The following is a 14,150-nucleotide window of genomic DNA, read 5'->3' as shown; positions in this document are numbered from 1 at the left end:
GGAACATGATTCCAAGGAAATGAACATAATAGTGAGCTGCATCTGATTATTGGGTTTTTAAGGCTGCTCTGTAACATACTGTTTTAGACTTGTTGTTTTATGTAAAATATTTAAGTATTTCTGTTGCATTGTTACATTTTTTTATTTTTACTCAAGAAAAAGTCTTCCGTGTCCTTATCCAGGATGGGATATTAAGTGCCTAATAATAATAATAATAATAATAATAATAATAATAATAATCCAAACGCACAATCCTCTGCTTGGCTCCACAATGTCAGCAGAGGGCACTATTACTATGTAAGTTTTGCTGTTTTATAGAGCTACTGCATTATTAAATGGAAGCAGCAAGATGGCATTGGGCATATCTGGCTTTTAAGTTTTGAAGGCTGCCAGCTTTAGGAACTCTTGAAGTTCTTAAAAAGACCCACAATGAATAGGTGCAAAAACACTACACTTGAAATCCAGTTCTAGTTACCATCAGAAACATAAGGAGCGTGGCTGCCATCTGAAAATGTGACCTTTTTGTTCCTTGTGCTGTAATATCTGCTAACATGTTGTTTCTTTATACAGTGGCAACAAGTACATTAAAACTCCATGTAGAGATTTGGAAAGAACAAGTTTCTAGTCCTTATTGTCCTATTTCATAAAATATCTCTATACCTTTACTGCAAAACATCTGATGCTTTATATGATCAAATATCTGCAATATTAAACTGTAAAATATTTTGGCAATGTAATATACAGCTTGATATTAATATTTTTTACAATTTAACATTGTAAATATAGAACAACAGACTTAGAGCAACAACAGATAAAACATCTTTATGATTTAAATATTAAAATGCCTGCCAAGCATAGGTGAAACAACTATCTCTGTGATTTGTAGGTCCTCCTCTCCAAGGACATAAAAGAAGATGGATTGCAGGCTCAGGTTGTAGTTGATAAGCATACCTGCAACACTTGGTTATAAGCCAGAGAAAGTACATTAATTTGTAAGTAAATAAGCACACCACCAAAGGATGAAATATTAACACAGTAGTATAACACTCAAAAACTGATCCCAGAGGAAATTATTTCCAAACCTATCCTTCCACTTGAACTGACAAAAAAGCAAAATGTGGCTTAAAGGCACCAGATCCCATCTGATCTTGGAAGCTAAGCAAGGTCAGCTCTGGTTAGCACTTGGATTGGAGACCACCAATATCAGGTGCTGTAGGCTATATTTCAAAGGAAGGAACTAACAAAACCACCTCTGAATATGTGTTGCCTAAGAAAACCCTATTAAATGCATGGGGCCACCTTGCCAACAGGCATCTTGAAGGCACACATACCCAGAGTCAGATGATATGTAGTGGAGATGGGGGCAAAGCTGAAGATCTTCAGAATGATGGCCCCTCTTTTCCTGTGGTTTCAACCCTGAAGAAAGAAACATTGCCAGATTAGTAGGGCTTCATTGCTTCTGTGCAACAAAAATGTCATGTAGCATGAACTTTAAGATATTCCAATTACTAAAATTTGAATAAACTCCAAATGCCTCCATCTCATTAGCAGCAATATCCATATATTTTGGGCTAAAGCTCCCATCAGTAGGGCTAATGGGCTGAGATTATGTGGACCACAGTCCAAAGCACTGGAAGATGTCAGGCTGCTGATTTGCCTTAGACAGAACAGTATGGGAAAGGTACTGTCATCAGTGTGGATTCAAGGGCTCCTTTGATATTACTAGCCAGTAAACTAAGGACAGGCAGTGTGGTGTAGTGGTTTGACTGTTGTACTATGACTCTGGAAACCAGGGTTTGGATGGCTGCTTAGTCATGGATATACACTGAGTAACCTTGGGCAAATCATACTCTCTCAGCCTCAAAGGAAGACAAAGGCAACCCACCTCTGAACAAATTCTGCCAAGAAAACCACATGCTAGGTTCACCTTAGTGTCCCCATAAGTCAAAAATGGCTTGAAGGCAGACAACAACAAGAAACAAAGGGTTTCGGTCTTCATTTACACACAAAATTTCATGGGCCTTCATACCTTAGGGTCACATAGTTCTTTAAATGAGACCTTAATGAGGACTAGTTCCAAGGCCCTTTCCTCAGAGGAGAAACTTCAGAACTTTGCTTGTGCCTTCCCAGATGGAAAAATGAGGCCTCTACCATTATCAGACTTGGGACAAATCCCTTGCAACCAGTCCACCTCTAAGACCAGAAATCTGGGCAAACAACCTCTTTAGCAGTGCTCCAAAATGCCTTCTAAATGATCTGGAGGATCAAGGACTGAGACCTAAGAGAAGCCAAATAATGCAGAATTAGGCAAAAGCTCTTTAAGGAGACAGGGCTCTTTAATGCAAAACAAGCCTCTGATCTGAGTTGATCAAGAGCTTTCTATAGCATCACTAACAGGGAACTATCCAAGGTCCTGAATCTCTTCTCAGAGTGCCTTACCTGGACTTGGTTCTGCAAGCCTCAATCCCCAAAAAGAGGAGAATGTGTGAAGCCCACACATGTGCAACAGGGGCTGTCTCTCAACCTAAACTACCCCACAGGTTTGTTAAAAGAATAAAAGGGACAGCCGTGTATACTGTCATTTCCTCAGATGTACAGTAAAAAAAAAAGTGAAATGAATAGTCATTAAAATGAGAGTGATCAAGGTACTGTTTTAGATCCTTCATGACTGTAAAACTCTTCAACTAGTTTTGTTCATGATCAGTATCTAAAACAGACTGATGTCCCTCCAGGGTTGGTGCCCTGTTTGTTGGCCCCAACCAGTGTGTGCATATGTGCCTTCAAGTTTCCCATCAATTTAGGGCAATCCGATGAATTTCATAGGGTTTTCTTTGGGAAGGAATACTCAGAGGTGGTTTAGATCCATTCAATTATTTGCTGAATTCCATTAATTCAATGAGTCTAGTCTGGTCTGAACAACCAACAATAGGATATGGGCCCAGATGTGTTCATTTGTTATTGCTGTGTGCCTTCAAGTAATTTCTGACTTGTGGTGAACCTAAGGCGAAACTATCATCGGGTTTTCTTGGCAAATTTCTTCTTTGCCATTGCCATACTCTGAAGCTGAGAGTATGTGACTTGTCCAAAGTCACCCAGTGACCAGCATTCAAACCCTGATCTCCAGAGCTGTAGCTCATTGTTCAAACCACTACCCACCCTAGCTCTCTTAGGTTTTAGCATTCATCATACCCACCTGGTGTGTTCAGCCTGACTTGGGCATGATGGAGGCTGTAGTCCAACACTTATGGATAGCTACCAAGTCAAGGAAGGCTGACCTGAAGAGACTTTAGAACTATGAAATAGCTAAAGCAAAGTTAGATCACTGCTGTGAGTAGATCACAGGGGATCTTTCAGCTTCAGTGCCCTGCTAGATTGAATGCAGTTTGACACTGGATACTATAATCACTCTGAAACATAAGATACTACTGCAGTGGCTTGCTGGACTTCTCAGTGTTCCTAGTTCAAAGATTCATAAATGCATGGCAAGGAGGTCTTACCAGCCTGCAGTTCTAAAACCCTTGATAATGAGGTGGCGCTTGTGAGCTACACACCACACAGAGGCTAAAAAAGGAGGCCTCCAAGAGAAAGACTTGCAAAATTAGTGACGGCATGATTTTTGTCCCTTACATTTATTAAAAGAAATTACCACTGCCCAGATCTGTTGCAACTGCAATGCTAGGTCATGCATGTCCTGTACAGTATCCAGAACAAGGCCAGCATGACTGATAGACAAGTTGAGGTAAATGCTCAGGGTAGCTGTTGAAGTCTCCAGCTGCTTATGCCACATGACATACAGTATCTTGCAGCCTCTAAACCAACCAGTTGCCTCAAATGGTGTGGAAGATATTCTATTATTAAATCTGGTTAGCCTCTGTGCATGGAGTAGGTTGGAGACACAAAAATAATGAGAAATGGGCAACTGTAGACAGCCATCTGGGCTGCATCTACACTGCAGAAATAATTGAGGTTGACACCACTTTAACTGCCATGGCTCAGTGCTACGGAATTCTGGGAATTGTCATTTGTTGTGGCTACACGTCTCACAAAACCAGAAACCCCAGAATTCCATAACACTGACCCATGGCAGTTAAAGTGGTGTCAACCTGGATTATTTCTGCAGTGCAGATGAAGTCATGAAGTTCTTCTACTGCCTTTAATTCAATGGTTCCCAAATTTTGGTCCTCCAGATGTTTTGGACTTCAGCTCCCAGAATTCCTTACTATCTGCCAAGCTGGCAGGGGCTTCCTGGCGCTGAAGTCCAAAATTCTTGGAGAACCACGGTTTAGGAATCCCCAATTTAATTCATCTCAACCATTACAACCCCATAATGTAATAACATGAGGGAAGGAAACCTCTGGCCTATAGATGTTTTAGATCTCAAATCCCAGAAGTGCCAGCCAGGATGGCCAAGGGTAAGGGATTATGGAAGTTGTATCCCCAATTATTTGGAAGGCCATCAGTTTCCCTACTCTGTGCTAACTTGAATTCCTGGAAGCACTTTGCACAAGACTTTGGGAAACACACTGAGCAGCAAAAGAAAGATTAAACTCATTGGTTTCCAGTTGGGTGGCAGCTGAAGCCCTTTGAATGCACAAGCAAAACACCAGTCCTATTTAAAACAAAAGGATGTATTTCAAAGGAAAGGAGAAATACAAGAAAGAAGGCAACTACCATATGAAAAAAACCCAGAGAAAATAAGCATGTAATTATCTGTTTGCTCAGTTACCTGCGGCTAAGAAAAGACACTGATTGTAGGCAATTAGATTATTTCTCATTGGTTCATGCCTGAGCTACCATAAATTACAATATTCATAGAGTGCTTTTATAATTTTCTCTTTACTTAAAAAAACACCTTACACAGAATATACAAAGAGGGGGTGGGTTTTGCATGTAAAAGATCCACACTTGAAGAACCTTTAAAACAACGACAACAACAAAGACAAACTTTTCCCCACGCTGAAAAGGCCATTAAGGACTTAGCATGATCAGTGATCATGGAAGTCTCTGGAAGTCATGAAATGTTAAGCATAATAAGAATCTGGGAGAATTTGGGGGAATAGAACAATTGGGTGAGGCTTGATCCCCTGGTAGTTTATATCAGCTTGCATTGGTTTATAAACATCCATCTTCCCTAGACAGAATGTCTAAAGGGAGGCTGGTTGGGGATGATGGGAACTGTAGTTGGAGAAGGTTGGGACATCAGGTTGGAGAAGTCTGCTTGAAGAAGACTGAGAAGGTTTGCCATTGCCTTTCTGTGAGGCTGAGAGTGTGTGACTTGCCCAAGGTCAGCCAGTAGGTTTATAGGTCCCATTTGTTTCTCTCTGTAGGTTTAACATCGAGGCTTTGCATCCAGTCAGTGGAAGGGAAAATGGCTTTATTTCCCCAGATCCTGAGTTCTACATTCCAAAGGCTCCTGCTTTGATCCATGGCATCTCCAAGTAGGGCTGAAACGCCTACCTGAAACCTTGGAGACCTGCTGCCCATCAGTGTAGAGCAAGGTTGGGGAACCTCTTTCAGATTCACACTCCACGGGCGGGAGGGTCCAAAGGCAAAAGTGTGGGACCAATAATATAATCATATTTTAGCCAGATGCTTAGGTTTATGAGAGGCACTTTTGGGAAGTAGAAAAAGTCCCTACAAAAGCTGGGAAATGACTAATGATAGGGTAATGGAGAAGGGGGAAGGTTCAGGTGGAAAACCTCCAGGAGGGCCAGACTTAGGGGCCGAACAGACAGGCCAAAATAAAGCTGCTTTGGGTCACTGGAGCACAGCTTTGGCACAGCTTCTGGTCTCTTAAGATGCATGTGTCATTTAAACAGCATACCTCCAAAGTGATCCAAAGCAGCTTTATTTTGGCCTGTCTGTTCGGGCCCTTAGTTTCAGGTACTGAGTCATGGAGACTTGCCATAGAAACTACTGAACTAGGTGGATCAATGGTCTGACTCAAGATAAAACAACTTCTCTGAAAGAAAGAAGCACAGGTCTAGTACTCTCAAAGGCACAGCTGGGGAAGTCATGGCCTTCCACCAAGCAAAAGACTGTGCCAAATTAGCCACTTCTCTCTCTGGAAAGCTTACAGTCCCTAGAGGAGTGTTATCACAGGGTGGAAATTGTGTGACCCTTCAAGGGCTGCTGAACTACAAATCCCATTATCACTCACCACTAACTCTGTTGGCTAGTGCTGATGGGAGCTGCAATCCAACAGCATCAGATTCCAACAGCATCAGAGGACCACAGACATCTCCTGCTCAGAGGCTAGGAAAATCCCAAACCAAGAGTAAAAGCCAAGTAGGACCATCAGGGTTCACTTCCCTTCCTGGAGAAACAGGTCAAAGCAAAGAAGACCAGGCAACAGAGCATTTCGTGAAGGCAAAAGGAGTGGGGTTTCGCAAAGCGTTTCCTCCAGCCCTTTTGAAATATGTCTTTCCCCTGTGCCAGGGGGGCAATGCCAATGTTTGGATCCCAGCAACCAGGGGAAGGCCAGCTGTAAAGGAACAGGCAGCGGGGATAAAAATGAATGCAGCAACAGCAAAGGGAACACAGGCTCCTTTTGTTGACCATCTGACGGCGGTGACACCCACTTGCCTGGCTCACAAACTGAGGCACAAGAGCTGGTTTGATCCTGGTTGGGGGGGAATGAGAGGGAAGCAACCGACCCAACCCACATCACATCACACACACATACAACAGAAGCAACATGTGCATTTGTATCAATCCATCTCTTGTCCCTTTGCAACTGCTCCCTTCTCCCCATTGGCCCCTTTGTGTCTTTTTTCAAATCAAAAACTTCTAGAGCTTTGCAGTAACCTCAGCTACATATATGCATCATGCCTCACCTCTTTGCTTGTGAGATTGAGAGACAGTCTTTCCTTTTGAAGCAAGCCCTTCTTCTCCTGTCAGAAATCCACAGCTTCAGAGGAGTGCACAGAGCCACAAACAAAATCTCGCCTTCATCTTGCTTGTCCTCAGGGCTAATTCGTAGTTTGCTTTTCGCTGTGCCCCCTTCTCTGCAGCTCAGATGCAGCTGATACTTAATCAGAGACACTGACACTGGCCAGCAAAACTTAATCCTCAGATAGTTCAGAGCAAATGAGTTTGGCAGGGCTGGCTTCTGGAACACAGAATATAATAACACAGGAAATAAAGAGTGTCTCTGGGCCTGTGCAGATAGCTGTCCTCTAACCATTGTTATCTCAGCTTATAGAAATTAGCTTTCCGCCAGAATTATGGGTGGAGAAAGGTTTCCAGATCAGAAGATATGCTTTGTGTCATGAAAATCTTATTTTTTGTGAGCCAATTCTGTGAGTAGATGCACAAGGGAAGAAGGAGAGAGAGCTGCTATATCTTTAAGACTTGTGCGGAAGAAGGAATTTTATCCCTGCATGATTAAATCTGCTTGCCTTGGAAATTAAACATGAAGACAAAGATGGCACATGATTATGTATTTGTTATATTTATATCCTGGCTTTCCTCCAGTGAGCTTAAAGTAGCGCAGATGGTTCTCTTCTTCCCTATTTTATCCTCACAACACTCCTGCAAGATAGGCCAGGCTAAGAGAGAGTATGACAAATCCAAGGTCTGTTAGTGAGTTTCTTGGCTTAGTGGTGACAAAAACCTGGATCTCTCAAGTCCTAGGCCAATGATCGAACCACTGTATCATACTGGAAAAATGGTGTGTGAGAGAGAGATCAGTGTAGGCCGTGTCTGTAAATGAATGTTTTGTATGTGTGGGTGATCTCCAAGACTTCAGAACCCTATCAGAATTTATGGTTCATGCTTGTCTTAAGCCTCCTTTCATTAAATGTTTAGGAGCTGCCATTTAAATTTCTCATGCTGTTCTGCCAATGCTGTCTTGCTCTAAGGCACTCTCAGAAATTACAAGAGCAACTTCAAATGGCTAGCGCTGAATGAAAGAGCTGCCTACCTGCCTACCATCACTATCTGGTAAAGCCATAACATACGCTCTGACGTTGCTCAGATGAAAACCAGGACACATGTGGCCAAGCAACTTCAGAGAGTGGCCAAGATGGCAACTGATTAATGAAAAGGAATACTATTTTATTCAAAATATAATTTAATTTCCAAACAATGAAGCCACATGGAGAAAAAGATGCATTCAATTCAATTCAGTCCAGTTCCATCAAGCTTGTGCTGCTTGAGAACAAAGGCCATACCTCAAGAAGGGTTAAAAGAAATCCAACATGCAGTTGATAACCCACAAACTTGATTATTTTAAAAAGCCCAACACATTTTGGCCTTGCCACCAATTGGCCTTCTTCAGGGGCAATCTCAACAAAGTGGACATTCTGAGTATTAGAAAGAAGGGACTGGGATTACCTGGTGGATGGGAACTATGGTTTCCACTATTACCCACAGCAATGTCTTCCAAGGAAAGAGTCGCCACAACAAATGGGCATAGGTCTGAATATGCATTTATTTCCCTATTTTATTTTATTTATACCATGCTTTTCTCCCAATCTGGGATCCAAGGTAGCTTCCCACATAGCTGAAAAGAAAATATGTATGCATCTCTAAAGCCTTTGTACAAGTCAAATTTCATTCAATGCTGATAAAGGGTGCATTCATAGCCTGCAGGGACAAAGGGCCCCTTGAACTTGTTAGTTCTGTGTGTGTCTGCTTGCAGGCCATAAGCAAATCCACATTGTCCTGTGAAGTCTTATTTGTGAGTAAGCTCCCTTGACTGTAGTGGGGCTTGTTTCTGAGTAAAAATGCCTAGGGTTACTGTTGTGTACTCAGGGCTTGTTGTTTCCAACTCCAGTATTATCAGGACCAGCTCTGTCACAAGGCAGAGTGGGGCACCCATCTCAGTTGGCAGATGCTGGGTGGTGGGCAGCGGTAGCAATAGTAGTAGTAGGCAGCTGTCTGGTTATTTTTTCCATAATCCTAAGCCATTCCTTTCTTCTCAGAGACAAAGCTATGCATGCCAGATGGCTGATTCCCTAAACTGGCCTATTTTGTCCTTTGCCTCAGGCAGCAGAATGCCTTAGGTAGGCATTGGAGATCATGTCTGACTGTCTCCTTGGCTTAAAACAAGGACAACTTCTAGCACTGACCACTTCCCACTTCATGCCTCTACTTGATCTGGCAAACAATACTGTCGGCTGGCATCCCTCTGAACTCGGCATGATTGCTACCAAATCGTATTGTAGGGGAAATGTCCCCACGGTTTCACCATTTAGACAGAGGCGAGGTGAACTTAAAATCACCTATAGTAAGAAGTTCACTTCGGCCTCATAAAATATCCAACCTGCAGGTGGCACAAAATGGGAGCCCTCTTTGGAGTACTCCTGTGATCCTTATATGCCTATAAAAACAGCCACGGCAGTTCAAGAAACATCGACCGCACACGACCAAAATAGCTTTTCAGTAATCTATAACAAACACATAAAATCGTGTGACTCCTGATCTATCAAGAGGAGAATTCAAAAGGAGAAGTCAGCGGAAGTTTCAAAACCATAAAGCAATAGGCCACAAGGCTGTGAGACGTTGCATTTACAAATATCTACTTGCTATAAAATATACTGAAAAATTTCCTTTAGCAAGGATCTCTGCTTAGTTTGTGAGGTTTGAGGCCTGATCCAAAGTTTGAACCACTTGAGAGACATGATGTTTGGAGTCCTTCCTCTTCAGTACGTGCCAGGGAGGCTTTGGCCTTGGTAAGGCTGCCAAACTGTGGGCGCACACACATCTCTTTCAGCTCCTACCCTCTTGCGGGCACCCGGCATCTGCTCAGGTTACGTACACTGGGAGATCTTATCACAAGGGTGCCCGCAGGATGGGAATGGAGCTGAGGACCAGTGAGGGGAAGGTCACTGGGAGGCTGGGCATTTGCATTTGTGTGTGTGCCAGGTATCTGGAAATGAAAAGAGAGAGCTGATAGGGTTAGTGGGTTAAGAAAGGGGGCTACTTAAGACAGAGGGATTAGCTGGGGAAAGGCGATTAGAAGCACTGATGCTTGATGACTTTCTATCTGTGCTGAGAGAATGGGTCCTTCTGGTGCAAAACAGGCTGGAGGGTCATTCTCTGGAGAGTCATTGCAGAAATAATTTCAATCTTTTCCCTCAGGGCTGAGGAAGCTTGCGGATGCTTTATTGTTGGTAAAAAAGAAATATATTCCTGAAACCTTGCAATGGCCCACATAGCCAGGATTTGTGCAGAGCTTTCTCCTCGCTCCATTTTACCATACATCAGGAATGCAGAAAGTGTGGCCCTCCAGATGATCTTCAGACTGTATTTCCCATCATGTTTCCCATCCCCTCAAACTGATGGGAGCTGAAGTCTGAAAATAACTTGAGGTTCATACATTCTCAACCCTGGCCATACCCTCTCAGCCAAATTGGTGATCTTGCTGGCAAGTTAGACATTTGCAGTGTTCTGTTCCTACTTTGTGTACCTAAATAATGGGGTGTTGTTGTTGTTTTAAAGGGAGGGCTTGCAAAAGTGTTAGACCCCCCCCCCCCCACACACACTTCTCATCATGTTTCAAACCTCATGCATCCTATTCCTGTTCAGCTTACCGCTTTGCCACACTGATTATTGTGCCATCCATCATAAACAATTAAAGAGGCCTGTGTCCCAGATCTGCATGTCAAGAGTGTGCTTTTGTTAGTTTTGATTTTCATCTTAAGATGATGGGTTGCTCAGAGTTGCAAAAATGGCTGTGCTGTAGTCTTTAGGAGGCTTTAACACCACCAACACAACAAATAATTTTTAAGCAACATGGAGCTTTGCACAACTAAGGTAGAACAGGATGATTTGGTTGAGAGGATGTGGTCAGGGTTGAGAAGTTATCTCTTTATGTTCATACATATGTGTATGTGTGTATATATGTATGTGTATGTGCTTTCAAGTAGCCTGTCAAGTTATGGTGACCCTTTTAATCTCAGAGTTTTCTTCAGCAAGGTATATCCAAGTGGCTTTGTCAGTTCCTTCCTCTGAAATATAGCCTACAGCACCTGACAGTCCTTGGCAATCTCTCATACAAGTGCTAACCATGGCTGACATTGCTTAGCTTTCAAGATCAGATAGGATCTGGTGCCCTTATGGTGTTTAGACCATACATATATACACAGTGGGCCCTTGGTATCCGCTGTGTTTTGGTTCCAGGACGCCCTGTGGATATCAAAATCAGTGGATGCTCAAGTCCCATTAAATACAATATAAAGTAAAATGGTGTCTCTTATATAAAATTGTGAAATCAAGGTTTACTGTTTAGAATTTACATATTTTGGAATATTTTCAATCTGTGAATGCTTGAATCAGTGGATAAAAAATCCGTGGATATGGAGGGATGACTGTATTCCATGACTGTAGTCATGAACTGAATGGATACATCTTTCTCCCTTTCACCAGAAATGCAAAACGATGTCGATATATACATATATACACCCACACCAGAGAGGGACAGATCATTATGTTGACTCTTTAGGTGTCACAGTGCTCCACTTTGAACCCTTCCCTCCTGTTATAGTTGTTGTTCATTACCTCCCATGCCATAGATTTCTGCATTTATCCAGCAGCTTTTGGATGGCATTTCTGCCCAATCCCATCAAAATAACTGTCATTAGACCTTCTTTTCTGTCCCTGAGGAAGAGGCTGGCTCATCACAGCAAGAGTCAAGGGACACAACACTGCCACAGCCTTGCTGATGATGAGTGAGACACAGGAGGAGATGATGGTCTCTTTGATGTCCATGAGGGGGTATCAGCCCTCCTTTTCCCCAGAAGGGATTAAGGCTGGTAATAAACAAGCTGCTTGTCCCCTTTGCAATGCAAAAACACAGAGGCCCTTGTATATCTAGAAAGAAAGCTTCACAAGGAGACACAGGGCATTTATAACTAGGACTCTTAGCACTGACGTTTTGCAGCTAGCACCTAAGTTAACTAGTGTGTTTGTGTGTGTGCCTTTGACTTCAAGTCACCTGTCCATTTAAGGTGATCCTATGAGTTTTGTAAGTTTTTCTTAGGCAACTGATGCTCAGAGGCCTACTACATCTGGTATTCCTATACAGTTTCCCATGAAGTACTAGAGGGATTAGGGATTGGAAATCTGTAAGACACCCCACAGCCAGCAAAGCTAAAGGAATGAGATGATGGGAGTTGTAATCCAATCACATCTGCAGGTTCTTCACTATGTTCTAACTGGACCACAATACAGGAAGCTGTCTCACTTGCTCACTTGCTACCTGAACTGGTCCTTTTAGCACATGATGTCAGAGTCTGTACCGGGTCATTGTTGCACACAAAGGCGTAACTCTGTTCCTGCACTATGTTCCTTCCAAGGACAGAGAGATCTGAGGAAAGAAAGCTGGTTGCATCCTTGTTTCCTTTAGACCAAGCCTGATCAAGTTATTTTGCTGTCTTGGATGAAGACAAACTGTATCCAGTCACTCAGGACTTTCCCTACTACAGCATTCTCCCTTTCTTCTGAGTGAATGGGCCTGTGCTTGCCCTACCTGATGGACTAAAAGGGGCCACCATTGGGACATCTCCACCACAATTACCTGTGGCTCCCGCAAAGATCCTATTTTCCTAAGGGGAGGGGATGGGGTGATTTGCTTTTGCAGATTTCCCAAGTAGTCTGGAGGCCCTAGAATTCTGCTATCCTAAAGTACCACCCTGGAAATAAGGTTGGGTTGGCTCATGGGAACTGGAAACTATTCAGTGGAAGAGAGGCTGACCTTTCATAAAAGGAGCAGACAGTCCTAAGTAAACTATTGGCAAGCACTGCCAGCAGCTGATACTGAGATTTCAGCAGAATCTGAAAGATGCTTTCATCAGCAGGAAAGAAACAGCAAAGGCTGGAAAACTTAGCTGGGAGCAATACTCTCGGCTTCAGCTTTGGAAAAACTCTCCCTCGAGAAACACAAGAGGAGCCCTTGTTCAAACTCTACAGATGCTTTTTTGTGGCTGCAATTGACCTTACCTTTCAGGAGCGTCTTGCTGGTGGTCTTGCCTGATGATGGTTCCAGCATCGAGTTTGCCAAACTGTGTTTGAGGGGAGAGGGGAATCTGGAACAACAACAAAAGCAAGCTGAATCAGATCCGATAATTCTTCGAGGTAGGAGGGCAAACTGTCCACCTTGAAACAACAGCAACAGCTGGATACACAGCCTCCCTTTGGCACTAATGCTTCCACTGCTGGCTACTGAAGGAGACAAGATGCTTGAGCTTCATGGATGCAGCAGTGAGGGATGTCCGAGTCTAGGTGGATGATCTGATGGTCCACTTCCGTTTTGGTCTTGTCCTGGGACAACTGCTTGTGTGACCTTCCAAGAAATCTCAACAAGACCATCTGTAGTTGGAATCTGGGCAAAGCAGGCAAGGATTCTCAGGCACGCGAGTATTAGTGGGTGCCCGACTATGTTAGCTCTGCATTTCTGCAAGCAAAGCCCACACAAAAATTCCAACGGCTGTGTGTGCGCATTGGGGGGGTGAGAGGGTGGGGAGAATATGTGTGTGAGAGAGAGAATGAGAGAGAGAGAAAAAGAGAAGACAGGCTGCTGCTGATGCTGAAGGAGTGGGGGGTATGCCTTGCTTTTTACATTGGTTGCTTTTCACACAGCACATCTCTCTTCCTCTCTCGTGGGTGGATATGATTGAGGCCAGGCCCTGTTGTGTGTTCCCCTAGGAGATCCTTAATTCTCACCCACCAGCCTTGTCTTCTCCTATACCCTTTTCCAGCAAACAGCGAAAGACATGTTGTATTGATGCCAGATAATTTCTGCAAAACAGGTGCTCTTCCATAGAGCTCCGATCCATTCCCAGAGCTTAGAAAAGTTATTTCCCCCCTTCTTACAGCTCCTAGATTCCCTCCAGCCAGAATTGGTACCTTGTTTGAAGTTGTAGTCTGAAAAGGATTTTTGTTTTTTCCTCCTGGTGCTCAGTAAATACTAAGCTGCCTTTATTTGGCTGTCCTTATGTTATCATTCAGCAGGCAGGCTGTAGATGTCTTTGCAAAAGGCACCAGAAGCAACTGACTTCATTCAAGTACTCACCTGGTCATCATAAGTGACAAACAATTGCAAGTAGGTGAGTAAGTGAGCTGGCAGCACAAATTCAGGTGCTTCTTCCCCTTCTCTATGCATAGCATAGAAAACAATGGGGCTGACAGGGGATAGATGCCCTATT

At 43.3% G+C, this 14,150-nt stretch overlaps 1 protein-coding gene across 6 annotated transcripts in view; it reads right to left on the bottom strand.

The window, feature by feature from the left end:
- Positions 1–14,150, bottom strand: part of MAG (myelin associated glycoprotein) — a 48,495-nt gene that overhangs the window by 17,547 nt on the left and 16,798 nt on the right. For 3 of the 6 annotated variants that reach the window (XM_089478446.1, XM_089478450.1, XM_089478451.1), the window contains exons 1-3: positions 12,946–13,473; positions 6,837–7,111; positions 1,332–1,416 (exon numbers count right to left, since the gene is read on the bottom strand). The gene's annotated coding sequence lies outside the window, so the exon portion shown is untranslated. Of the gene's footprint in view, positions 1–1,331; positions 1,417–6,836; positions 7,112–12,945; positions 13,474–14,150 lie in introns of those variants that run through there. The other 3 variants (XM_089478447.1, XM_089478448.1, XM_089478449.1) reach the window with 3 other exon arrangements.

Source organism: Sceloporus occidentalis, unplaced genomic scaffold, assembly GCF_023333645.1.
Source record: "Sceloporus occidentalis isolate IW3139 unplaced genomic scaffold, rSceOcc1.0.p SCAF_13, whole genome shotgun sequence".
In the NCBI taxonomy this organism is placed as follows: Eukaryota; Metazoa; Chordata; class Lepidosauria; order Squamata; family Phrynosomatidae; genus Sceloporus; species Sceloporus occidentalis.
This window is presented reverse-complemented; position numbering and strand designations above follow the sequence as displayed.